The sequence below is a fragment of the Protopterus annectens genome, chromosome 5.part1 (genome assembly GCF_019279795.1).
Source record: "Protopterus annectens isolate FY-2018-M chromosome 5.part1, PAN1.0, whole genome shotgun sequence".
NCBI classification, from domain to species: domain Eukaryota; kingdom Metazoa; phylum Chordata; order Ceratodontiformes; family Protopteridae; genus Protopterus; species Protopterus annectens.
This window is the reverse complement of record NC_056736.1, coordinates 777,836,303-777,862,953: the sequence shown is the minus strand read 5'-3', so window position 1 is coordinate 777,862,953 and position 26,651 is coordinate 777,836,303. Positions and strand designations below refer to the sequence as shown.

Sequence of the window (26,651 nt, the reverse complement as noted above, 5' to 3'; positions counted from 1 at the left end):
CAATAAATGACCCCACACTTGAGTGCTAGGCCAAAATCAGGTAAAATGCAGTTTTTGGAGAAAAAACGATTTTAAATTAAGTGCAACACAGGAAATGCAGTAAACAAGCTTTAGATGTGTTCCAAGTACTGTTACTGTTACAGATACAGATTGCTCCCAGTATGCATGTGTTAGCTCCTCTTGTAGTATGTTGTCATCATTAGTGGGCTCAATGATTGCACCCAGTATGCTTGTGTTAGCTCCTCCTGTAGTGTGTTATCATCACTGGTGGACTCAATGACTGCACCCAGTATGCATGTGTTAGCCCCTCCTGTAGTATGTTATCATCATTGGTGGACTCAATGATTGCACACAGTGTGCATGTGTTAGCCCCTCCTATAGAATGTTGTCATCATTGCTGGGCTCAATGATTGCACCCAGTATGCATGTCTTAGCCCCTCCTGTAGTATGTTATCATCATTGGTGGAATATGCAACAATCAGCAAATTTGGTAAACCGGAGGCTGTATTCTTTTGCCTGAACTGTCGAGAAATAGATTCCAATGAGTGAAAGACCAAGCACAGATCCCTGGGGTACACCAATGGTGACAACAATAGTGGTACAGGTTGATCACCAACTTTCACAGTGTGTGTTCTGTCGGTCAGCCAATTGGTTACCCATCTAGTGACATAAAAGTTAATCCCAAGCTGGGAGTGTGTTTCAGTGATACCTGTATGGGGGATTGTGTCAAAATCCTAGTCCAGATCATAATAGGCAGTATGTACTGTCTTACCTTCACCCAGGCCTATCACACAGAAACAATGGGCTGTGACAACATCACAGATCACCTTTAGAGTGACTCAGGACATATACCTACCTGATTCAGTTGAATATACCCTTCATCACACCCTCCACATGGGCTATGTTCCTATAGAAGAGTGTACATCAACATGTATCCGAGTGGATGGGGGCAGCACCTGTTGCCTGCATGTTATAGACACATCCTTATTGTTTTCACTTTTGAGGTAGACCAACATGTCATCGTGGTCCTTTTCTGAATGGACACTAGTAATATCCCAGCTGTGTGTTACAGACCTGTGTAAGTTAATGATATATCATGTCTTTTACATCTGGTAGATGTCCTCGAAGATGTCATCGAGGGCATGGGTGATGACAATGCTATCATCCTGGGGAACTTCACCAGACCAAGTCATTTGACACAAATCCACATTGAGGTATTCAATCAACAGTGTCAGATGTGGCCATAAACAACTATTATCACCATGTGGGTAGACTACTGTATCAAATATGTGGCATCTCACTATGTTGAATGTGTGAAGTGACATATTTCTCAGGTCCAGTGATCAGGTCCATACATCAGGGCTATCTGCTAGACCCTTTCCTGTCCATTATTTAAGTGTTGGACATCACAGATGACATGTACATCCTGTGTCTAAACTGTTGCCTGAAGGACTACATGTTGTGGGTAATCATTGACTCCAACTGTGGTATTAGTATAATACAGACAGTATCAACACACAGACCAAGGACTGCTGCCACAGTCATAACAACACCTGCAATGACAAGAAAACGTGGTGGGATTTGTTATGTCAAGAAAACAAACACGCAGCCCAAGTATAATGTGGACAACACACTCTATAATCAGACCAATAGGTATGTGACCTGTGACCTGTGTCCTGGGGTAGATGGTAAGTGGAACATCCACCAGCATGTGGTCACAGTGCTGACTACTCCCTTGTATGAAGGACATCCACGTCATCGGCCATAATACCTCCATAGTTTCCAGCATTCATCACACCAATAACTGAGTACAATGCACCCTTCTTCATGTACCTCCCCAATAACTGTGTACAATGCACCCTTCTTCATGTACCTCCCCAATAACTGAGTACAATGCACCCTTCTTCATGTACCTCCCCAATAACTGAGTACAATGCACCCTTCTTCATGTACCTCCCTACACGTCTTTCACTGATGTGTAACTGAAGTGCACCACCTTTGTCACAGTGAGCTGTCACACAGCTTATTGGCCACACCCATATAATAGTTTTGAGGCATAAACATTATTACCCATATAATAGTTTTGAGGCATAAACATTATTACCCATATAATAGTTTTGAGGCATAAACATTATTACCCATATAATATTTTTGAGGCATAAACATTATTACCCATATAATATTTTTGAGGCATAAACATTATTACCCATATAATAGTTTTGAGGCATAAACATTATTACCCATATAATAGTTTTGAGGCATAAACATTATTACCCATATAATATTTTTGAGGCATAAACATTATTACCCATATAATATTTTTGAGGCATAAACATTATTACTCATATAATATTTTTGAGGCATAAACATTATTACCCATATAATATTTTTGAGGCATAAACATTATTACCCATATAATATTTTTGAGGCATAAACATTATTGTCTGATGGTGCGGAACCCCCATCAAGTTGTTACACCAGATACTTATGTGCTACCTGTTCTGGTTCTACATACAGTACATACATAGGTGTTTGACAACATTAGTGGCATATTTAATATGTATGACAGTGTGCATTTTGTCATATATATATATATATATATATATATATATATATATATATATATATATATATATATATATATATATATATATGCCATGTACACCAGTCAACTAGACTGTATTGCTCATAATGTCGCAAACGAGTATAGCAGTGGCCCTCCTAACATCTCCAGCAGATGCTACAGTGGTGCCAGGACAGTGTGCATGATTGCCTTCATAGAATGTGGGTGTACCAAATAATTATACAGGTCTGTTTGTGCAGAATCATCTCCGATCACTCTAAATTACATATGCTATGTCAGCGGCATTGGATTCCTGCTGGTATTATTCTGATATTGTCCATGATTGTGGTTGGTTCTTTTACTGTTGTCCATGAGCCTATCTGTGTCCCACTTGCAGGAGACCTGTGCTGAGAATACACTCATGTTTGGGCAAATCAGTTTGCACAGCTTCACAATATGCACCCTTCCCCATCTGTATGTCAAATCCATAACAGATGTCCTCTGCATTATTCTTTAAGGATGCTTATCTCACACAGACATCCTTGCCATTGTTATGTCACCTTGTGTGACAGTCACATAATACACACTTTCATGGTGCAGTCCCTACTGTACCATATAGATATGTGATTGGTGTTGCTGCTGCAACCATTTCCATTGATATGCCCTCATCTGCTTTACATTAGGTTGTTTCAGCTGTCCTCTTTCCCTGTGTTCACTCCTACAATTCATCTGTGTGCCCCTCTTTAATACATACAATTTTCATAAGTGTTTATTTTACATGGCAGTCCATCTAATGTTACACAGCTTCCGTACAAAATGCCAGGAATGGGATATCACAGTACTCTGCACTATAGATATAGTGTCCTGTACTATGTTTGGAGCATATACTTAACATTCATACCTCTCAAGTATGCAGATATTCACAGGATGTCCAGATGTGTTCCTTATCAAATTTGTGGCTTTCTGCCATATCACTGGGATGATCTCAGGACTGATGTGACTCAAAATTGCATACATTTGAGTTTCAGACTTCAAATCCTTCAGAACATGTATCTTAACACAAACCCCTGGTTATTGTAGCATATCTCTGTAGAGCATATATGTCCCTATTTCTGGGTCATTGTCCCCTAATATGTTAGCCTTTGCCCAGAATGATATCTTGCAATAACAGATTGAGAGCTATATGTGAAGCCCTGGCGATCTTTGTGGCATTCCACGCAAAACAGCAGGCCGTCAGTGCTCTGATTTAAACAGGAGTGCTATCCATGTTTGCTGACATAGTTTCCAGACCGGCAACACTGTTGTCAGCCATGAAACCTTGTTTATTTATATTTAAACATGGTGAGCTACATGAATAAGCAGCGAGTGCTGCTGCTTGCCGCTGACCACCGCACACACATGTAAACTCTGTGTAGGCTTCATGAGATACCTGCACTGAGTTTATTGATTCCTGGGGAAACTGTCATTTGTGAGAGCAAATATTTAACTGAGAAAAAATGCAGTACTTTTACTTTCAAGTATTCAGATTGACAGTCCATTTGTTCAACAAGATACTGTCTACATGGTTTAAGAATCTTTCTGTAGAACTCCTCAGTGTAGTAGCCATTTTATCTCCATGCATTTGTTTAGGCTATCCTGCACATCCTTATCATAAGCTCTTTAAGGAATTATTGACTAACACAATGACACAACATTTCACCATGTCCCAGCTGCTTGTTATCGTCTCCCCCACAGCTGTAATTATTCATGCCTCCCACTGTTGTTTTAGCTTGGTTTTGCACATTCTGTTCCATTCATTCCTGAATTGCTTTTAGTTTTGTCTATCAGCATGTTTTGCTGTTGCCCTCATCTCACCTTTCTGTTTTGTTTTTCTTCATAACAGAACGTATTTTTACACACACACACACACACACACACACACACACACACACACACACACACACACACACACACACACACACACACACACACACATACACACACACATACACCCCCTGCTAATTATATATACTAGCACAGTCCCAGGGAAAGGGTATATTGCCCTATCCCAAAACTTGTCAGCTATCTGTTTAGTCAACTAAATCTTGTTGGCTAAACAGATGTCTACAAAACGTAGCGTCGACCAGCTTAAGTAGACTCATATATACATCTCCCTCTCTCTCTCTGTCTCTCTATATATAACTCACATAGATATATACAGTTAAATATTCATCCACAACCCCTTTTTTCTATTGACCTGCAAACTGATTGAATGCACTTTCATCAAACACTGCAAGTAGAAAACTACACTAACCAAATACTGACACTACTGGATAGTTACTGATCAAAAACAAATAAAAGCTCTCTTTTTCCGATTAGTGGCACTATTAGGGATAGGGCACATTGCACAGAATCTACTGAAACTGTATGGAGCTATGTGTGTATGGTTTGTGTCTTAGTGTAGAATAGCATTACTGTTAGTGAAAGTTTTTTTCCTAAGGTAATGTGCATGGTTAGGGTATACTTATCCCTGAATGTGTAAATGTGTTCAGGGTTAGGGTATACTCATCCCTGAATGTGTAAATGTATGCAGGGTTATGGTATACTCATCCCTGAATGTGTAAATGTGTGCAGGGTTAGGGTATACTCATCCCTGAATGTGTAAATGTTTGCAGGGTATACTTATCCTTGAATGTGTAAATGTGTGCAAGGTTAAGGTATACTCATCCCTGAATGTGTAAATGTGTGCAGGGTAAGGGTAAACTCATCCCTGAATGTGTGAATGTGTGTATGGTTAGGGTATAATTATCCTTGAATGTGTAAATGTGTGCAAGGTTAGGGCATACTCATCCCTGAATGTGTAAATGTGTGCAGGGTTAGGGTATACTCATCCCTGAATGTGTAAATGTATGCAGGATTATGGTATACTCATCCCTGAATGTGTAAATGTGTGCAGGGTTAGGGTATACTCATCCCTGAATGTGTAAATGTGTGCAGGGTATACTTATCCCTGAATGTGTAAATGTGTGCAAGGTTAAGGTATACTCATCCCTGAATGTGTAAATGTGCACAGGGTAAGGGTATAATTATCCCTGAATGTGTAAACGTGTGCAAAGTTAGGGTATACTCATCCCTGAATGTGTAAATGTGTGCAGAGTTAGGGTATACTCATCCCTGAATGTGTAAATGTGTGCAGAGTTAGGGTATGCTCATCCCTGAATGGGTAAAAGAGTGCAAGGTTAGTATATACATATCCCTGAATGTGTAAATGTGTGCAGGGTTAGGGAATACTCACCCCTGAGTGTGCAAATGAGTGCAGGGTTAGTGTATACTCATCCCTGAATGTGTAAATGTATGCAGGGTTAGGGTATTCTCATCCCTGAATGTGTAAATGTATGCAGGGTTAGGGTATATGTTTCCCTGGAGGTGTAAATGTGTTCCAACTTCCTTCTGTACAGCTTGGCATTTTTTGCTATGGCTTCTTGCTTGCTTGCTGGATCATCTAGAAAGTTTCTTAATTACTGTACATCCTACACTGCTATGGTAGAAGCATTTACAGTATATATCAGATGTATTTGTGATTTCAGCCTCCCATCAGTGAAAGAAGTCTGGATGTTGCTGTTTGAGGTCTCTGTAGTGGTCCATGCACTGCTTGCCTGTTTGCTGAATGCCAGTGGCATCAGTAACGGCACTGATGAGATAACGCCAGGCATCGACTTTATACTAACGGCACTGATGAGATAACGCCAGGCATCGACTTTATACTAAACACCGGCTGATGAGAGATAGCAGGGCATCGACTTTATACTAACGGCACTGATGAGATAACGCCAGGCATCGACTTTATACTAACGGCACTGATGAGATAACGCCAGGCATCGACTTTATACTAACGGCACTGATGAGATAACGCCAGGCATCGACTTTATACTGGGAATCATCAAATTAACCCCCAGCAAACATTCACTGAAGTTTCAATGGAGAAGATACGGGAATTTTTTTTTTCTTGTCTGCTCCACCTGGGATCCCAGCAACTATCGGTATCCTCAAAAGCCATGGTGCAAGCATAGGTCATAGCAGAGAAGTATGAATGGACTCTCATGGTCACATTGCTTTTGAATTGCAAGAATTGTCATCCATCACTGATCAGCTGATTAGTGTCGTCACTGTCAGGGCTCCTCATGGATATGATGCCATTCTGTCAGTGTACTAAATGGTTTATTTGGTTTTATTTATCCTTTGTTGACCAGGTCAGTAGCATGTTTTTAAGGAAAACCCAAGGTGATATTTATACTACTATGGTAAATTTGTCCATGTTATCAGGGAATTTCCCCTGTTCCTTTTGATAGGTGCTGTGGGATCCTTTATATCCACCTTAGTGGTAACCAACTGAAGCAGATGGGACCTCAGTTTAATGTCTCATCTGAGGGACAACACAAACTGCCATGCAGCACTACCTTATGCTGCACTGCGGTGTCAGTCATCAAATCACCTGGAATGGGTTCATAGGTGTTTACTAGGCTAATGACCACAAGGGCCTTTTGTAAGCCTAGCCATGCATTCAAAATCTCTGACAAGTTCTGATACCCTTGATAAGTGTAAGTAGGGGCTTGGGAGATGAACCATTTACAGACTGCCTGTGTGCATTAAAGACATAGAACTCATAGCCTTCTGTTCTTCTAGCAGCAAAGGTAAATGTCCAACCAGTTGAGCCACTGACACTCAATGTGACTGGAAGGTGTAAAAAATATCATATTTTCATAATACAGCACATGGACTGCAGTCTAAATACAGCATGGACTGCTAGTGTTATAGACATAGTGCCCCACAGTGAGTCTGTCCAAGGTAGCAAGAGCAGGGAGGTGCACATAACCTTCATATTACATAATCATAGCCATGCATGTGTGTTGCTCCCCATAGATGTTTAGTTGTGTGTACGTAGGCTGTTTGTACCTGTATGCAGTATTGTACTCCTTGGCTTTATGTGTCCAGTGAACATTTCGTAAACATCCATGATATGAGTGACAGCAGAAAAAGAACTTCAAAGGTAAATACCGGGCTAACTGCCCTGAAGGGCCACTTTAGGCCTAGACAATAACCTTAGCTCAGAATCAAACCCTGTACCTTGTTTCTTTGAGGTGACGATCTTAGCCATGCCTCTCAGCTGTACAGATTTTCTTGAATATCCAGATTTTTGCCTCATATTTTTGGTCCATTTTTCATAAAATTGTATTTTTTTGGAAAATTACTGGTCAATCATTAAATAATGAAGTTAGAAAATAATGACAGACATTTGAGTTTTAAACTTCATACCCTTCAGAAAAGTCATGCTAATGCAAACAAAACCTGTTCAACTTTCTGAGTTTGGAAGAATGATATTTAAAAGTTGTCTCTATTTTTGAGCTTTTGTCCCACTTTTATTTATAGCGTTGTCCGTTTTTCTTGCTCGAAGAGGTTGAGAGGTATGATCTTAACCATTATGCCAAACCTAAAATAATCATGTTCAGAGACAAGAATCAACATGATATGAACCCAAGTGGCTGCAGAGATCCTGACAGCACTGCTGAAAAATGTTTAGAGCTATCTCTCAACTGTCCAGATTATCCTAGAATGTCCAGGTTTTCAAGTTAGATTTTTGGTGAATTACTCATAAAATTTGTGTTTTTTAGCAAGGCTTTGAGAATAGAAGTTACTAAATATTGGCAGACATTTGAATTTCAGACATCATATTCTTCAGAAAGTGCATATTAACACAAAAACTGTTATTCTAATAGCTTTCTAAGTTTATAAGAGGAAACTTAAAAATCCATCCCTGATTTTGGGCCTTTGTCCCCCCACTATTGCTAGCTTTGTTCAGATTTCTTGCACTAAGAGGTTGAGAAGTATGATTGAGACAATAAGGCACTCATGTTAACAGTAACTGACACTGATGAAAGCCAAACTTCTATTTGCTGATGGTATGTGCAACATTTTCTTTACAGCTGCTTCCCTGCAGATGTAAATGAATGATTGTTTGCAGAAATACTTGCTGTAAGGAAATGCGCAAGTGCCTGTTAAGTGTTTTAAGAAACAAAGGTACCAGGAAAGGTAATGCTACACCTAAAAGCAATTATGAAGTGTAGCTGTTAAAGGAGATAGGCTAGCACTGCTGTGTGATTGGATGGACAGCAGACGTATACCTATGTATATGTGATGGAACGGACAGTACACATGTACCTATGTATATGTGATGGGGCAGACAGCACACATATACCTATGTATGCATATGTGACGGGACAGACAGCACACATATACCTATGCATATGTGATGGGACAGACAACACAAGTATACCTATGTATATGTGATGGGATGGACAACACACATATACCTATGTATATGTGATGGGAAGGACAGCACACATATACCATGTATATGTGATGGGATAAACAACACACCAACCTTCACAGAGGCTGTCAACAGAAATCAACCCAAACAGCAGAGACTTCCAAGGCAGAATCACACTCGTCCACCACAACACAGCACAAATTATAAGACACATAGCTCACGTATACAGTGTGTCCCTCAACCTAAGCCCCTAAGGCAAAACAGCTTGCCCAATACACTAATCATACTCGATAGTGAGGCACACTGATGTCCCTCTCACTAGGTTGAATAAGGAGAAGGCAACAGTCAGCTGTCTATCAGGTGCCAGAATCCGACACATAACACACACACTCAGGTCACTCCACAACAAGTATAAGTATGATTCTGTCACTGTCCATGTGGGTGTGAATGACCTGAGATGCACCTCCCTGGACTACATGAAAAGAGACATGGAGGAGCTCTTGGATTATGTGGCCCAGGCAGGTATGGCTCTAACCCTGAGCAGCATCCTATATGTATCTGTCTGCTTGGGATGACATGATTGACAGACCTCGATGCTTTGCCAGAGACAGCCTGCATCTGTCATCCCTGGGTTTATGAATACTGGCTAAGGCTCTTACCACCTCTATAGTGCCTTTTTAGGCGATGTTCCAAAGACCAAATTACCACCATAATAGCTATAAATAAATGGAATCTGAGGGTCATGCTGCTCAGTGCTAGAAGTCTAAATCTCAAGATGCACTTGCTCTAAGCACTCCTCAAAATGGAGAACACTGACATTTGTGCTGTAATGGACACCTGGTTTAAAGCATCAGAAAGCACCCTGCACTACCAGGCTATAACTCATTCCACACCTTTCAGCACCAGAACATGGACCAAAGCTCCAAAGGTGGTGGTGTCTCCATATTCATAAAGGATATGTACACCTCCAGACTAGTAGCTCAACATAACGCATCTGAGATACTTTGGGTACAACTAACATTGGGTAAGATGGTGATTCAGGTCATAGCCTGCTGTAGGTCCCCAACCATGTCCCAAGACTCACACTCAATGTTCCTAAGCACCCTGGAAACTATTAGGGTCCAGCCCAACACTCTCATACTAGGTGACTTCCACTACCCTTCCATCAACTGGGAAAACTACTTATGCACCAATACACTGGCCCAACACTTCCTGGAATTCATCATTTCCAATGCCCTGGACCAGCTCATTCTTCCCCCCATTAGAGGAAGCAACATCCTTGACCTGGTTATTACTAACATGGGCATCTACACCAGTAGTGATTTTCTTCCTGGTAAGATCAGACCACAAACTAATCACCATGGAAGTCCACATCTCACTCACCCCCACGCAAAGGTAACTACCATGAAAAACTTCTCTGAAGCTGACTTTGGGCTCCTAAAAACAGAGGTGGCTAACTTCACAACAACCATCTCAATGGAAACTAGATGCATGACTGTGAAATCATGCACCAATACACTGTACGAACATGTACATAAATGCATGGAACTAGCCATACCCAACAGAACCAAGACGCTCTCCTCCAAAAAAGGAAACCAATCTGGTGGTCCCCTACCATTAATAAACTCTATAACAGAAGGAAGAAACTGTTGCAGAAAAAGGTGAAGTCCCAAGACTGGAAAAAACTCACTCCCTTATTAGTCTCAACAAAAAGTTGAGATTCCTCATCAAAACCTCTAAAGCCAGCTATGAAGGCAAAATTGTGCTAGACACTAAAAACAACCACAAAGCCTTCTATAGTTATATCAAAAATCTCCATGGCAATACCCAGGTTTGCTCTGAGTTACTGTACAATGGTACCTCCTATACTTAGCCAACAGATATTGCCAACATACTGGCTGACAGATTCAGTGCCAATTTTACCCCTCTGTCCCCTCCCAATGGACCAATCACAATACTGGAAGAATGCCAGGCACCCAGCATTGCTTCAGCACAAGTTAAAGCTGCATTGTCCAAGGCCAAGAACACAGCTTCCATTGGACCCAACAATATCACTGGATGTGTTCTACATGAACTACAAAGTGAACTGGCACCACATTTGTGTGCCCTGTTCAATCACAGCCTCACCTTAGACTTTGTTCCTACCGAATGATGCACTGCTACAGTCATCCCTCTCCATAAAGGGGGAGAGACTACAGACCCTGGGAATTATCACCCCATTAGCCTGATGAGTCTGATATGTAAGGCTATGGAGCACGTTATTATGGACCTAATTAGCAAGGATATAGGAAATCTTCAAACTCTAGATCCCACACAATTTGGTTTTGTGAAAGGTAGATCATGCCTGCTCAACTTGGTTGACTTCTTTGAGTCAGTCACCAGAGCTGTGGATGAGGGGAAGGCAGTTCATACAGCTTACTTTGATATGGCCAAGACCTTTGATAACATTCCTCACTCAGAAATTATTGATAAACTCACTAAACTAGGTATTGACCCCTAGGTGGGTTGCAAATTGGCTCAGAGATAGAACCCACAGTGTGAAAGTAGCGAACTCCAAATCAGACTGCTGACCAGTCACAAGTGGAGTCCCACAGGGATCGGGCCTTGGTCCTCTCCTGTTTGGTATCTACTTCTCAGAAGTCCAGGCCAACACAGAGGGACTCTGCCTGACCAAGTTTGCAGACAACTGTAACTGACATCCTACAGAAAGGCCTCACTGAGACCAGTGACTGACAATGAAACAATAGCCTTAAGCTTAATGCCAAAAAATATGTCATCATCCCCTTTGGGAAAAATTCAGTTCCCACTAATTACCCCATCGATGGGAGTTCACTGAACACTGAAGGCGTTATAACAGATCTGGGGACACAGGTTGACAGCAACCTCTCCGACCATGACATTGCCACTTTGATTAGAAAGTCCTTCTATGTGGCACATCTCATTATCAAGGGTTTTGCATCCAGGACGAAAGAGGTCATCATCTCTCTCTACTCTTCCCTCATTAGGCCAGTCATAGGGTATAATGCCCCATTTGCCATGTACCTTACTGGACATATGCAACAGCTGGAAAGGCCACAAAAGTAGTTCATGAAGAGGATCCTAGGCCTTAAACACATGTCATACACAGACAGACTCAAACAACTCCAGCTATTCTCTGCCTCATATTGTCTACTAAGAGGCAATCTCTGCTTGACTTACAAAGCCATGTCTGACCCAGCTCTGTTAGAAATGCTACATCTAAAGAAATCCCAATCCCTCTGCACCACACACTCCAGAGACCTCAACCTCATTACCACAATCAACAGAAGATGCTGGAGGGACAGGTTCATAACCCAGAGACTGCCCATGCTCTGGAATAGACTTCCCAGACATGTCAAGCAGAGCACCACACTGGCCCTCTTCAAGAGAAATCTTGATGAGTGGATGAGAAATACAAAAGTTCACCCCGGGGATCACTCCAGTGGCTCTATTTGATAAAGGCACTGGGAGCTAACGCCGGGAGGCATTATGCCAGGGCACTTCTATGGGCTAGGCTTATAAAGGCTCCAGGGCCATTAACCTAGTACACACCTATGAACCTATGAACCTATATATCTATGTATATGTGATGGGATGGACAGCACATGTCTACTTATGTATATGGGATGGGAAGGACAGCACACATATACCTATGTATCGCTTCTTTGTGAAACAGACATTGGGGGTATAACAATAACTTGGTACTGTCGCACATACACATATACAGCTGAAAACTACCTATGTATGTGAATGTGGGTGAATGTGTGTCTGTTATAAGTAACCACAGCAGGTATTACCCTGTAATGTTCCCATTTCAGAATGTGTAGAAACAATACTGTGATAGTTGGAGGTGGGGGATGGCTATCAGGGTAAATACATCCACGGGTTATACTAATGTGTATGTTTTAGAGGGGGAGGGTCTGTTGTTTGTACTTGTTGTTTGTATGATTGGTGGTTGCAGGTTATAAAGGATGCCCTTTTATCTACAGTTAAAGGCCACCAGCATCTTCTATGATGTGAAAAAATCTTCTCTCTGCCTTCCACAAGAAAAGGCAGAGGGACTGCGAGGCATTGATCAAGCTTCTTTTGATGAATATGGAGGAGTTTCTGGGATCCTTGAGGGGGAACAGACTCCTTATAGTCTCAAGGTGTGATATTGGACGTTGGAGTCAAGCTGCTGCATGCCCCAAAAGTGCCTGTTGGAGATACACCAGGTGGGTATTGCTATGCCTCTGTTTCACCATGAATAAGTACATTATCAAATGTTGCCTGTAGTCAGTGTAGTATTCAGGTTGCATTGGGAGTAAGTAATAGGGGATGGTTATATTTACACTGGGATTTGCCTGTAGTCAGTGTAGTATTCAGTTGCATTGGGAGTAAGTAATAGAGGATGGTTATATTTACACTGGGCTTTGCCTGTAGTCAGTGTTGTCTTCGGGTTGCATTGGGAGTAAGTAATAGGGGATGGTTATATTTACACTGGGCTTTGCCTGTAGTCAGTGTAGTATTTGGGTTGCATTGGGAGTAAGTAATAGGGGATGGTTATATTTACACTGGGCTTTGCCTGTAGTCAGTGTAGTATTCGGGTTGCATTGGGAGTAAGTAATAGGGGATGAGTTATATTTACACTGGGCTTTGCCTGTAGTCAGTGTAGTATTCGGGTTGCATTGGGAGTAAGTAATAGGGATGGTTATATTTACACTGGGCTTTATGGTTTATTGTACTCATAGGTGATTCTCCATCCAACAGCATCGTCATGGAAGTTCCGCTGTCTGATGTTGGAGACTAGTTTGAGTCTGATGATGATGAGGGGGTGAACAGCTGGCACTGTCAGGAAGTACAGTGTCTCTGTTGGACACAAGGAGTGTGACCACAAGATCCCCTAATATGAAAATGGACACCACCTCTGTGCCTTTGGACTCCTAATAGAATCTCACAACACAGGAAGGACTGATTAGTGAGTACATAATGAGGGCAGTGTGTCCATCCCTGTGAGTCAGGTGTCAATGTCTGCCACAAGTCCCATAGGGTGAGGCTAGGGACAAATGGGCATGTGTGCAGCAGTACTGACTGGTGTGACTCAACATATATGCAGGGCCATTGTAGAGGCATAGCCTAGTACCACCTGAAATTTTATAGGGATGATACAGGTACTGCAGGGTGTGTGGGATAACCCACAATAGTGTATGTCCTGTATGTGTGGCAATTTTAAGAGACTCATACATTGAAAATAGTTTTGAACTTGTTTCAGGATTATACTGCAGGGCACCACTGGATACATTGAGGCAGGAAAAACATGATTTCTATATCCTGATAAAGATCACACATGTGCCATATGTGGGAGACATGGTAACTACATGGCCCGTGGAGACTTTGCAGATAATACCCTGTGTGTTACAAACAACCTAACAATTAATGGAGAGATAACCTTTATGATTCACATACCTTCTTTCCTAGGTCACCAGGTGAGGGTCTTTATTTCAATGTAGATGTAGTCTATGGCATCTCAGGGGAAATTGGTTATTCCATAGAAATCCTACATGGTGTTGGTCCTCTCCTTTGAGGTATGTGGAAAACACACATGCTCCTCAACATGTTGCAACATGAAATTGAAAAACTGATGGAGTATTGTCAAGGTACATGCCTGACATACTCCACTGTGCCCCTTGTTGGCTGCTGAAGGGTTCCTGTAGCTGGTATATATAAAGCCACACATACCTTTGTATCCATGACTCCCATTACCCTGCAGATGGCTGGACACATGTTTACCAGTGGAGTCTCCATTCACATGTAAACAGTTTACAGTGTCAGGGTAGTGAAGGCCATGAAATGTTAAGAGTATTCAAATGACATGGTGCCTCTGAGTGAGACAACACACTTGACTGTGACTCACAGTGACAGTAATAACCTTAAGGATTTTATTGTGGTCAGTGGTCAGTAACACTAGTATTGTTGCACCATGGTTACGTGCTTTATATGTTTCTGAATCTATCCAAGCTCTTGTGTTTCCACATTTACATACCTGGAACACCTCATGTTAATATTGATCATTACCATCTGTCTTTACAGTCATTAGTGTTATATTGTGAGCAGATCCGCTGCTTGGCCTCCTCCATCCACACTCAGTGCATCTCAGAATTGCACACACCCTGTGCATGGCCACTCATCACACAGTTACCCAACAGCATTTGTCAAATGTTCAGAATCCCAGGATATATCTTAATTATGTATATCAAGGTCGGAAGTTCTTTAGAATACATTCTTTTTATTTCCAGCAAATACCATTCTGAAGCAAATGGCCCTTGGTTCTGTAGAAAATGTTGTTTGTAGTAAAGAAAGCAGTCTAGAGTAGTTTTTTTTCACTTTTCATACTTTTAAATCCTTGTACACTACTCAAGTCAGCCTAAGATCTTGGTTTAAACATGAATTGAATAATGTACTGAACAATATAATATAAATGTCTGTGAAAATCTTGTATAAATAATAACTGTTTAGTTTAGAAGCTTTGATAGCTGTATGTCAAATACAATTTAATACTGTTTCACATTAAATTTATTGTGAGTAGTGAGACTCATAATGTCGCAAAATATCTTATGAATAAATGCTATGATGCAATAATGTCACAAAATATCTCATGAATAAATGCTATCATGCAATGATCTAACAAAATATCTCATGAATAAATACTATGATGAAATGATGTCACAAAATATCTCATGAATAAATGCTATGATGCAATGATGTCACACATATCTCATGAATAAATGTCATGATGTAATGATGTCACAAAATACCTCATAAATAAATTATTAAAAGCCAAGTGAAAGCACTCCAAATACACCAAGAAACCCAAAATGAGTGCAGCGAGCCAAAAACAGGAAACCCAAAGATTAGATCCACTCAGTTTATTGTCAACAGTACTAAAGCATAAACGCTTTTAAATAACACAGCAAGTACGCGTTTTCGTCCTCAAAACTTGGACTTCATCAGATACATAAATTTAAAACCATTCATCCCTTAAATACCTAAATTAAAATCAATTAACCAATGACATGTTAAATAAAACATTTAAATGGGCAAACCAGTGTAGTCTCTGGTTTGCCCATTTAAATGTTTTATTTAACATGTCATTGGTTAATTGATTTTAATTTAGGTATTTAAGGGATGAATGGTTTTAAATTTATGTATCTGATGAAGTCCAAGTTTTGAGGATGAAAACGCGTACTTGCTGTGTTATTTAAAAGCGTTTATGCTTTAGTACTGTTTGACAATAAACTGAGTGGATCTAATCTTTGGGTTTCCTGTTTTTGGCTCGCTGCACTCATTTTGGGTTACCTCATGAATAAATGCTATGATGCACACACTTTGAGCAGGAGTAAATGACTGCATAAATTAATGTTAAATTTATTTAACATTTGTTGACTGAGAAAGTCTGACTAGGACAGTGCAAATTTTCATCAGAGGCCCAGGAGAAATACTCCAGGTGCATCTCTTTGGAATGTAGGAGGAAACCCATGTGAATGCGTTGAGGACATTCAGACTCTGCAAAGAAGGCACCCCAGCAGAGAATCTGTTGCTGTGAGGCAAAATCGTTAACCACTGCACCACTGCACCACTGCAGAAGCATATTAAGTTTTGTGTACTTTGAAGTAATATTAGAGGTTTTGTTGAAGAATGTTTTATTAGCTATTATTTAAACTATTACAGTACATCTATTAGCATGCACGAACGTGATTAAAGTACTAAGATCATTATGCAGTTATTTTTTTATGTTTCTCTTCACCACTGACCAGTTTACAGTTAGGCCAGCACCTTTTGAGTTCTAATTACAGTGGTTTGATATTTTTAATCTTTCCAAACTACAACAGGTCATGCCAATGCAAACTGAGCCAGAGAGCTGATGCTGTTCTAGATATAATACATATCATAACAATAATCCAAGAGTTGAAATTATTCCTTAGCTCTTCCAAGTAAATTTAGTAGAAATGGAGCAAATTTGTTTCATTTTCATGACTTTGTCTTCTTGACATATGTAGTTTATTATTTCAAGTTTTCTGATTCTATGATGGTAAGGAACACTACAAGTGTTGATATTATTTATGTTCTAGAAGTTTTTTTACAGACTTAAGATATCTGATGTGGTCCTCTTAGATAGTGGATCACAGTTAACAGATACTACATGTAATGGTGTGATTAATGGACCTAAACACTGTATTTTTAGACAGAGAAAAGCTGATGTGGTCATGCCAGATAATGGTCTGCAGTATTCAGTATAACATTCAAAAGATTTTCAGAACAGCGGGTAATATCAGCATATGAATTTGCTATCCACTGGTCAGTGCTCAATGTCCACTGCCCAGTGCTCAATGTCCACTGCCCAGTGCTCAATGTCCACTGCCCAGTGCTCAAGTTTAAAGTGCAGTTAAACTATAAAACATCCTCAGGAAAGATCACAGCATTAACACTGGCTGTCACATAGACATAAAGATAATTGGGCTATAGACATAACACCATAAAAGGTGTGTAGCTATCACCTGCTCACCTGTTAACGGATTGTAAAGATGCAAAGATGAGAATACCCATCCCCACTTCCAAACCCGAGAGTAAAAATATAACTTAAATAAAAATGAAACAGATAGAAAAAAGTATGGACTAAGTGACTCTAAATAAAAAGCAAGACACCTTTATCTTTGTAGGAAGTAGATAGAGACAAAATGCCATAGATTTCTCCAGAAACGCAGTCATCATGGGAATGATTGTGAAAAAGTATAAGCAGTAAGTAAATGCACAAATACACATATTTACTGTCCTATATGCATATAAGCTGTAGTACATGCATACATATTTCTATAGGTTCATATGTACTTACTGGGGTATTGATCTGTGAGGATCTTCTGAAGTCTAGCCATGCATTCCCAAAAGATTTATTAGCTCTAGTATTATATGTATGATTAACTCAGAACCATTTGTATTATATCCCAGAGCCCTTTATATTTTAAGTATGAATAACCAGAGCAGGGCAGATATTTACATCTTACCCTATCCATAAGGGACAGGGGTGTTAATTCAGAGGTGACCTAGTGGATTTCCATCCATTAGTCCAGGTTACACTTGAACAGAAGAAGAGACATACTTTGCTTTACCTGGAGAGGAAGACATTTCCAGAGAACTGGTATTCTCTGTGAAGAGGCATATCTGTCCCTCCAACATGTTCTATTTAAGTTGCAGAAGAGATTATGATCATCATCCCTCATTAGACCCGTTATAGAGGATAACGCCCCATTTGGTATGTACCTCACAAGAATCTACAACAGCTGGAAAGGCTGCAGAAATACCTCACTAAAAGAATCACAGGCCTAAAGCAGACGCCTTATGCTGACTGTCTAAAAAAACACCAGCTATATCATCTACTCAGAGGTGATCTCTGCTTAACAGACAAGGCCCTAAGCTGCTGGATATGCTCCACTTAAAGAAATCCCAATTCCTCAGAGCCACATGCTCCAGGGATCTAAACCTTGTCATCACAATGAACAAAACATGTTGGAGGGATAGGCTCCTGACCCAGAGACACTCCATACTCTGGAATAGACTGCCCATACATGTCAAGCAGAGCGCCTCCTTGGCACTCTTCAAAAGGAACCTTGAAGATTGGATGGGAGATAGGAAATTCACCCCAGGGTCACGTCAGTCGTCCTGCTAGACAGGGGTCCAGGGAAGTAAATATTGTGGGAAGAAATATCCGGGGAATTGTTTGGCTAGGCTTGTATAGGCCCTAGGTTCAATAGCCTAGTACCAACCTATGAACCTTTGATCTTTTGAGTGAGTGTTCTTACCACCATTGGACTTGCAGATGTGCAGCAGATCTGGAAGGATGGTGTTTATAGACGCCCTGTAAGTAAGTGAGCCAGAGATTGCCTTTCAGTAGTATGTGCGGTACTGATAAAAGGGACAGTGTAACTTTTGTGACTTAGGCCCTTTATTTTCTTGGTGAGAAAGCTTTGTGGTTATTCAACGTGTTTGGCCAGGTACATACCAGAGGGGACATTATACACAAAGATCAGTCTGATAAGTGCAGAATGCAGTGGAATAGTCTCCTCCCTGGACCTGACCCCATTGACCCCATTCCCTTACAATTAAGCTGTGCAAAGAAAACCGACTTTTGTCACAATAGTGGACACATGATGATGGAATGAGAGATGATTGTCTACATGGTTTCCGAGGGCCTTAACTACTGGATCAAACTTTAGTGCTGTGTTTTTGATGTGATAGTTGCAAGGAACATCCTGCTTGATAAAGGATACTATTTACATTTATTTGGCAATAAGTTTTAAGCCATGGTTTTGTCACCAACTATTTTATTTAGGAAAGCCCTCCTGAATGATATCTGTGTCTTTTGAAGAGTTTATGATGGCACCAGCTTTGCAGTGATCTACAAACTTGGTCATTTGTAAGCTCTTATCACTAGCTTTGACCTCTGAGAAGTACATCCTAAATAATAGTCAAGGCCTGAGGGCCAAAGCTGGGTGAGTTTATCAGCTAGACCTAAATGTCAGATGCTGTTGAATTGTTTTGTGAGGTCTAGATATTCAGGGTATACAGACTGTCCCTCATCCATTGCTTCAGTTACCTTCTCAAAGAAGTCAAACAGGTTAAGTAGCAGGATCTTTACTTGACAAAGTCTAACTGTCTTGGGTTGAAAGTTTGTAGGTTTCTATGTCCTTATTTATTGATGTCATAATGACCCTTTCCATGGCCTAACAGATGAGGCTGGTCATGCTTATTGTTCTGTAACTGCCCTGGCACAGTGATGCCCCACCGTGCTTATTGCTCTATAGCTGCCTGGGTCCATTGATGCCCCACTGTGCTTATTGCTTTATAACTGCCCGGGTCCATTGATGTCCCACTGTTCTTATTGGTCTATAACTGCCCGGGTCCATTGATGTCCCACTGTTCTTATTGGTCTATAAATGCCCGGGTCCATTGATGCCCCACTGTGCTTATTGTTCTATAACTACCCAGGTCCATTGATGCCCACTGTGCTTATTGGTCTATAACTGCTCGGGTCCATGGATGCCCTACCATGCTTATTGGTCTATAACTGCCCAGGTCCATTGATGCCCCACCTTGTTGTGAGGGAATGACTGTTGCAGTCTTCCAGTTGTCCAGCACAAACCCTGTTTGGAGGCCACTATTTAATAGCCTCAGTAGGGGACTTGAGAGGTCCTACTTCAGGCTGATCAGTATGCTATCCAACCCACAGAGGCAGTGTTTTTAGCCTTGGATAGTGCTTTGAGGACTTGTTCTTGGAAGATTGGGGGGGGGGTGGATCCTGTATGTGTTTGTGAATGTAAAATAGAAAAGCGGTGAAGGTGGAGATAAATTTATCTACTAGTAGGTTGGCTTTGGGTCAGAATATGTGTTATTATTCTGAGCATTATTTCTGGAGTCTCTAACATAGTTAAAGAAGGCTTTATGAATGCCTTTTTTGCTTGGGTGACTTTTACCTTGTATCTCGCTTTGGTTGATTTGAACAGGGTCTGGAGTTCTGTGTTAAATTAACGTGAGATTTTTTAGCATTTAGAGAGTTACATTTATTTTTACATGTAATAGTCTATTTCCTTTAGTTGTAGAGTTTGTTTATATTTGGGTTCCCCTGTTGTGATATTTATTTATTTATTTATTTATTTACATTTGTTGACCGGGCTAGTCTAACTGGATACATGTCCATTTTCAGTAGAGGCCCAGGGAGAAAAGCTCCAAGCAGACAGGTAAAGACATTATTATACAATAATAATATAGAAAAGCTGTCAACATATACAGATAATACCATTATTTGTGATATTTGCAAAAGAGGATGATCAAGAACAAATTTACAATAAATGAAAACATGTGATTTTTTATTTATTTATTTATTTTTTTTGTAGGACAACATAGTACAGCAGAAAGGCCATAGAATAATTAGCAGTAAAGTACCCTGGAGAAGAGAAATAAAAGGGATGGCAGGAATGTGTAAAGGTGGAGAGATCAGTCAGGGTTAGTGCAGGGGCAGAGCCAGTGAGTTTTAAAATGTTCTTTGAGATGTTTTTTAAAAAGATGTGTGGAAGAGAGAGTAGAAAGTTCACTTGGAAGCTGGTTCCAGGCCTTGCCAACTGTGTTAGCAAAAAGAGAGTCTCCAGCTTTGTTTTTAGATTTAATAGTGGAAACTAGAAGCTTATCGGCTGAGTGAAGAGTAGTAAGGTTTTTGTAAGGGGTAGTCAGATTATTGAGGATTGGGATATTATTAGGGTGGAAACATATCTTTTGGGTTATAGTAAGTTGATGATAGAGTAGTTGGTGCTGCAGTTCTAACCATCCTAATTGTTTGAGATTGAGACAGTGGTGTGTTCTAAAAGGGTTGCCGGTAGCAAATTTGGCTATGTTATTATAGCTAGTGGCAAGTTTGTTAAGGTTGCTTTTGGAAAGGTTAGTATAAATGGCAGAAGCATAAAGCAGGGTAGAGATCAGATGAGTTTGGGCTACAGTGGTTCTGGCTGTAGGTGTAAGGAAGGGTTTGATTCTATACAGGGAAGCCAGTTTTTTGTTGACAGATTTTATGGTAGTGTTGATATGATTGTCATAGCTAAGGTTGTTGTCAATGGTTATGCCTAGGAGACGGGTTGTGGTATCAGGGGATATGGTGGTTCCATTGTTAGAGGTTATAGTGAAGTGAAATTGTGGTGATTTTAGAGAGGGAGTAAAGAGTAATAATTTTTTTTTTTTTTTGCATTCAGGAGGAGGCAGTGTTGCATGAACCAATTTTCAACAGTATGAAATACAGACTGGGTAAGGGTCTGGAGTGTGGTTTGGACCTAGCAGAGCAGATTAAAGTAGAATCGTCAGCATACTGAATGCAGGTGGCTTGAGGAATTTTAGTATTTAGGTCATTAATAAACATTGAATAGAGAAGAGGGCCTAGGATTGAACCTTGAGGTACTCCAAGGTTTATGGGGAGGGGAGTTGACAGCATATTATCCCAAAGGACTGCTTGATGACGGTTGTCTAAGTAGGATTTAAATCAGAGTAACGCCTGTGCATCCAGTGAATGGGCTTTTAATACCTCTAAAAGCAGATTATGATTGACCACATCGAAGGCTTTTGAAAGGTCGATAAACAAAGCGGAGGAAAGAGCATTATTGTTACGATTTTTGTTTATACAGTCAGAAAAGGATAGCAGGGCAGTTGAGGTACTATGGAATGGTCTGAAACCATGTTGGCAGTTGGCAAGCAAATTGTTGTGGAGAAGATGGTCAAGTAGTTGTTGGTGGATACATTTTTCCATTATTTTAGCTATAGGAGAGAGTAAGTCGATAGGTCTAAAGTTGGAAATGTCAGTTGATATCCCACCTTTGTGTAAAGGAATGATGTGAGATACCTTCCATATAAGGGGGATTTTACTTTCTGAAATAGTTCTATTAATAAGGATAGAAATAGGTTAGGCTATAACTTTAGTTACAATTTGCAGGTATTCTGCTGGTATACAGTCAGCAGAAGGGGTACATGGCTTGAGTTTTAGAAGGAGGTTACAAATGAGGGATGTAGGAATTGGTTGTATGTGAAAAGAAGGAATAGAGTTTGATGTGGTATTAGGTGGGAGGGAGCTGGTGGGTGGTAGAGAATTAGCTAGAGTTTGTATAGCTTCAATAAAGTAGTTGTTAAAGGAATCAGCTATTAGTTCAGGGTTATTTTGGGTGATCCCTGATGGGGTGGGAGACTTGGTATGACCTGGATGAAGTAGTTTGTTCATAGCTGACCAGAAATTTTGTGGGTTTTGTTTGTGGGCTTGTTGGAGGTGAATGTAAAAGTTTATTTTATCTAGTAGGATGTCTGTTTTTGTAGCATTTCTTAATTGTTTAAAGTAAAGGTGGTCAGAAGGGCTTTTAGAGGATCTCCACTTGGCCTAGATTTTATTTCTTAGGAGAATTTTCTGCCTTGTTTGTTATGTAAGCCAAGGGGCAGTTTTGGTCTTTATTCTGGATGAGCGATGGGGGGCATAAAAGTCTAGGATTTGAAGGAATTTAGTATTAAAGTAGGTAACTGCTTCATCAAGTGGAAGATGAAGCAGTGGTGACCAGTCACAAGCCTTCAGTTCTGTTTGGAAGTTCTCAGGGTGAAAGTTTTTTTTTGAGCGGGAGGTTTTAAAAATAGTAGGATTGGGCCTATGAAGTTTTTGTTTAATTATATAGGTAAGAGCACGGTCACTGATGTCATCAGGAAGGGTTCCTGGCTTATAAGTAGTAGGATGATTGTTTATGAGAATCCAGTCAAGTAAGGTTTCCTTACCACTTTGTTTGTGGATTCTCGTAGGGGTGGTTATCATTTGTGAGAAACCAAAAAGATTTATGTGGTTAATGGGATTTGGGGACCTACAAGTAGACCAGTCTATATTAAAGTCGCCTAAGACAATGGTTTCCTAGGGTAGGTGTATAGATAGGCTACTAACTATATTTTCCAGAATACTGATATTGTTTCCTGGGGGAAGGTAGGAACAGATTATGTAGATGGATTTATGGTTATTGATTTGAAGTTTGGCCGAAAGGGTTTCTGCTGTGGGGTTTGTGGGAAGTGGCACATTGAAGGTTAATAGTTGGAGTTCTGATTTATAAAAAATGGCTACTCCCCCACCTTTTTTGGTAGTCCGATCTTTTCTCAGGATGTTATATCCTGGGGGGGGGGGGGTAATTTCCTGATCTTTGGTTGAAGGTCTAAGCCAAGTTTCAGTAATGCAGAGGATATCAAAGTTGTGGACATCTAGAAGTGCATGAAGATGGGATATTTTATTATATACTTCTGAATTTGAAATTTTGAAGTTGTATCTTTGCAGCTGTTTACAAATGCATAGAATTTGTCAGTGAAGGATTCTGTATTTGTGGAATGGTCATTATGGTGGAAGGGAATATGGAATTTAGCCAGGTCATGACTCAGTTTTAATAGATTAGCTTTAACGTAATCTGTGAATACAGAGTTATTGGGGGATGTTTCTGGATTCCGTCTTACAGTAAACCTGACTGTGAATGTGTCACTTATGGTTTGATTTGACCAGGGAGGATATTACAACTGGTGGGGGACACAGCTGTCCCATATTGTTGAGAACCAAGGCTAGGATTTTGTCTCCCTAGTTGGGGTGCAGAGTTATTGGTCCAACAAGTTTGTATTTATGAAGTCCAGAAGTCTCTGGGCATACCTGTTAGGGGATGTATAAGTGTTCTAGTTGATGGAAGGGTAGTTGCAGTCCCCTAGGAGAATGGTGTTCAGCTGAATGCTTAGGGATTCCATACTTGTCAGGTAGGAGGTATGGGCTAAGGGGGACATAGAGGGGTTCCTATAATTTGTTACAGTGGGATATGGGGTCTGTTATCTTTGACCTTTTGCAATTGAAGCTTCTTGAGCTTTTGCTCTGATGTCCTCATTTCTTTGTCTCTCCCACATTGTGCATCATATTACACATCTTAGGCACTTCATCACCTGTAGCTTCCTCAGTTGCTCTGCCTTCACTGTCCAGGTTTCTGTACTATGCAGTAGTACTAGTCATACCACTGTTTTGTATACCTTACTTTCAGCTCCTTTGGCTTTTGACTGTTACTCAGTATCCCTGATAGCCTGTGCCAATTGGCTTTAGCCTCACTGATTCTAGATTTTACCTCCTCATTCAGACTTCCCTTTAGCTCGGTCAACCCTCCCAGATCCTTGAAGCTGTTAACCTGCTTCACTGCTTTCCCTTCTATCTGAATTTTTAGCTTCTTTTGATTTCCTACATTTGCTGTCATTGCCACTGTCTTACTTGTGCTTAGTTTCATCTCGTGTGTCTTCAGTTTTGCATTCCATTCCCCTATCCTTTACTGAAGGTCTTGTTCAAAGTTTGTCTGTAATGCCACATCGTCTGCATACAGCAGTTTTTTGATTTGTCCCCTCCAACCAGTTTCCTAATATAGTCTGTTACCAGTATGAACAGCATTGGGCTCAGAGCTGAACCCTGATGGACACCCACTTGCACTGGGAACCCCTCTGTGAGATAAAACACTATTCGTACTTCTGTCATTTAGTCCCAGTACATAGTCTGCACTAATTCTACCAGTGTTTCTGGGACTTCAATGCATTCAATAAGACTGTCCAAATGAATTTTCTTGGGACCTTGTCATATGCCTTCTCCAAGTCTAGGAATGCCCAGCTGAAGTCTTTCCTCATCCCCAACATCTTCTGCACTATCTGTTTCACTGCAAACTTTGGGTCAGTTGTGCTGAATCTTGATCTGAATTTCAACTGCTTATCTCAGTCTTACTTTCTACTACTCTGTGTATTCATTATGACAAGAATCTGATACCTCTATACTACTCACAGTCATGAACGTTCCTTTGTTCTTATACACAAGCACTAGGTTGTTTACCCCCCTGTCGTTCCGGGTATGCCTTTCTCTCCATACCATGTTGAGTACCCTCTGGAGCCATCTTTCTCCTAACTCACCCAACACATTGATCAGTGCTGGAAAAAGTGGGGGATTTTAACTAAGTTGTTAGTAAATGGATGTCAGTTCCATGCATGATTGTGGCCACCAGTGGTTTATGCTCTGGATTGACTGTTTCACTCAGGATGACTATGCATTCATCAGTATGTTTGGTAACAGGGACTTTGACTCCCAGGTAACTATCCGCTTAACATAATTTACCAATTAGTACGCAAATGTCTCTTCATGCATATCTTAAATTTATTTTCATATCTCCTCTACATTATCTTTATTTTGGCAGATGATTACTTAAATTTATTCTTTCAGATTTGTGACTTGTAGTCACAATTGCTTTTAATTCATGTCCTCCAGCGAATGTTATTGTTTTTTGAAAATGGCACTGCCTCCACTTTTTATGTTCCTTGCATAGTTTAACTTATACTGTAACTTTAATGCTACCTTCTAAAATTCTAGCACTTTTGGTCTTGTCCTCAGAAATCCTAAAGTGACCTTCTGATTGTTGTATTATGCTGCATTTCAGATGTTCACTGCAAACATTTGGCTAAAACCTCCCATGGCAATATAAGGATGGGCTTCTTAAGATCCTCGCAATTCAATAACCTAGTAAATACCTATGAACTTGTGAACCTTCAAATACGTAGTACAATCCTAGACTGTCAAAGTCTCGTGTATTATAACTGCGACTGCCTCTGGGCCAGATCTTGGCTGAAAGGGGTCCATGTCCAACCCAGTTAAGACAAATAAATAAATACATACATACATAAGTAAAGAAAACAACTAAATTATAAATATAGCAGACATTATATTTATAAATCTTTCGAAGGGCATCAAGTCTTCTACTCTTTCTAGCACTTTCACATTGTGAATGACAATATTTATGTACGAGTTTCTAATGCCTTCTAGGTTAACATCAAACTAAAGAAATATTTTTGTATGTATTTACAAAATGACTAGCCATGAAGCACAGTTCAGTAAAGCTTATTATTCGTATATAAAAAGAAACATAGCAACACATTCAGGAAAATGCAGCTGCATGCTGAGAAATGATTCTTACAATATTAAGAATTCAAAATAAAAGTGCTGTAAATTTTGATGTACAATGTTTGATTTCTTTCCAGGTCTTTAAAAGGAGTGCATTCATGAAGGGATCAAAAGGCATGTGCTTTTATAGATCTGTCTATTGCCTATCATATGCAATAAATAATTTCCTTTTTTCTTTTCTTTAAAGCAAAATGCAACTTCACTACTGCAGTTCAAACGCATGTAAA

General features: G+C 40.3%; 1 protein-coding gene across 1 annotated transcript in view; it reads left to right on the top strand.

Annotated features, from left to right (window-relative positions):
• The window catches only part of LOC122803651 (cholecystokinin receptor-like), a 1,370,554-nt gene that overhangs the window by 1,129,865 nt on the left and 214,038 nt on the right, over positions 1-26,651 (top strand). The gene's annotated exons all lie outside the window — the stretch shown is intronic.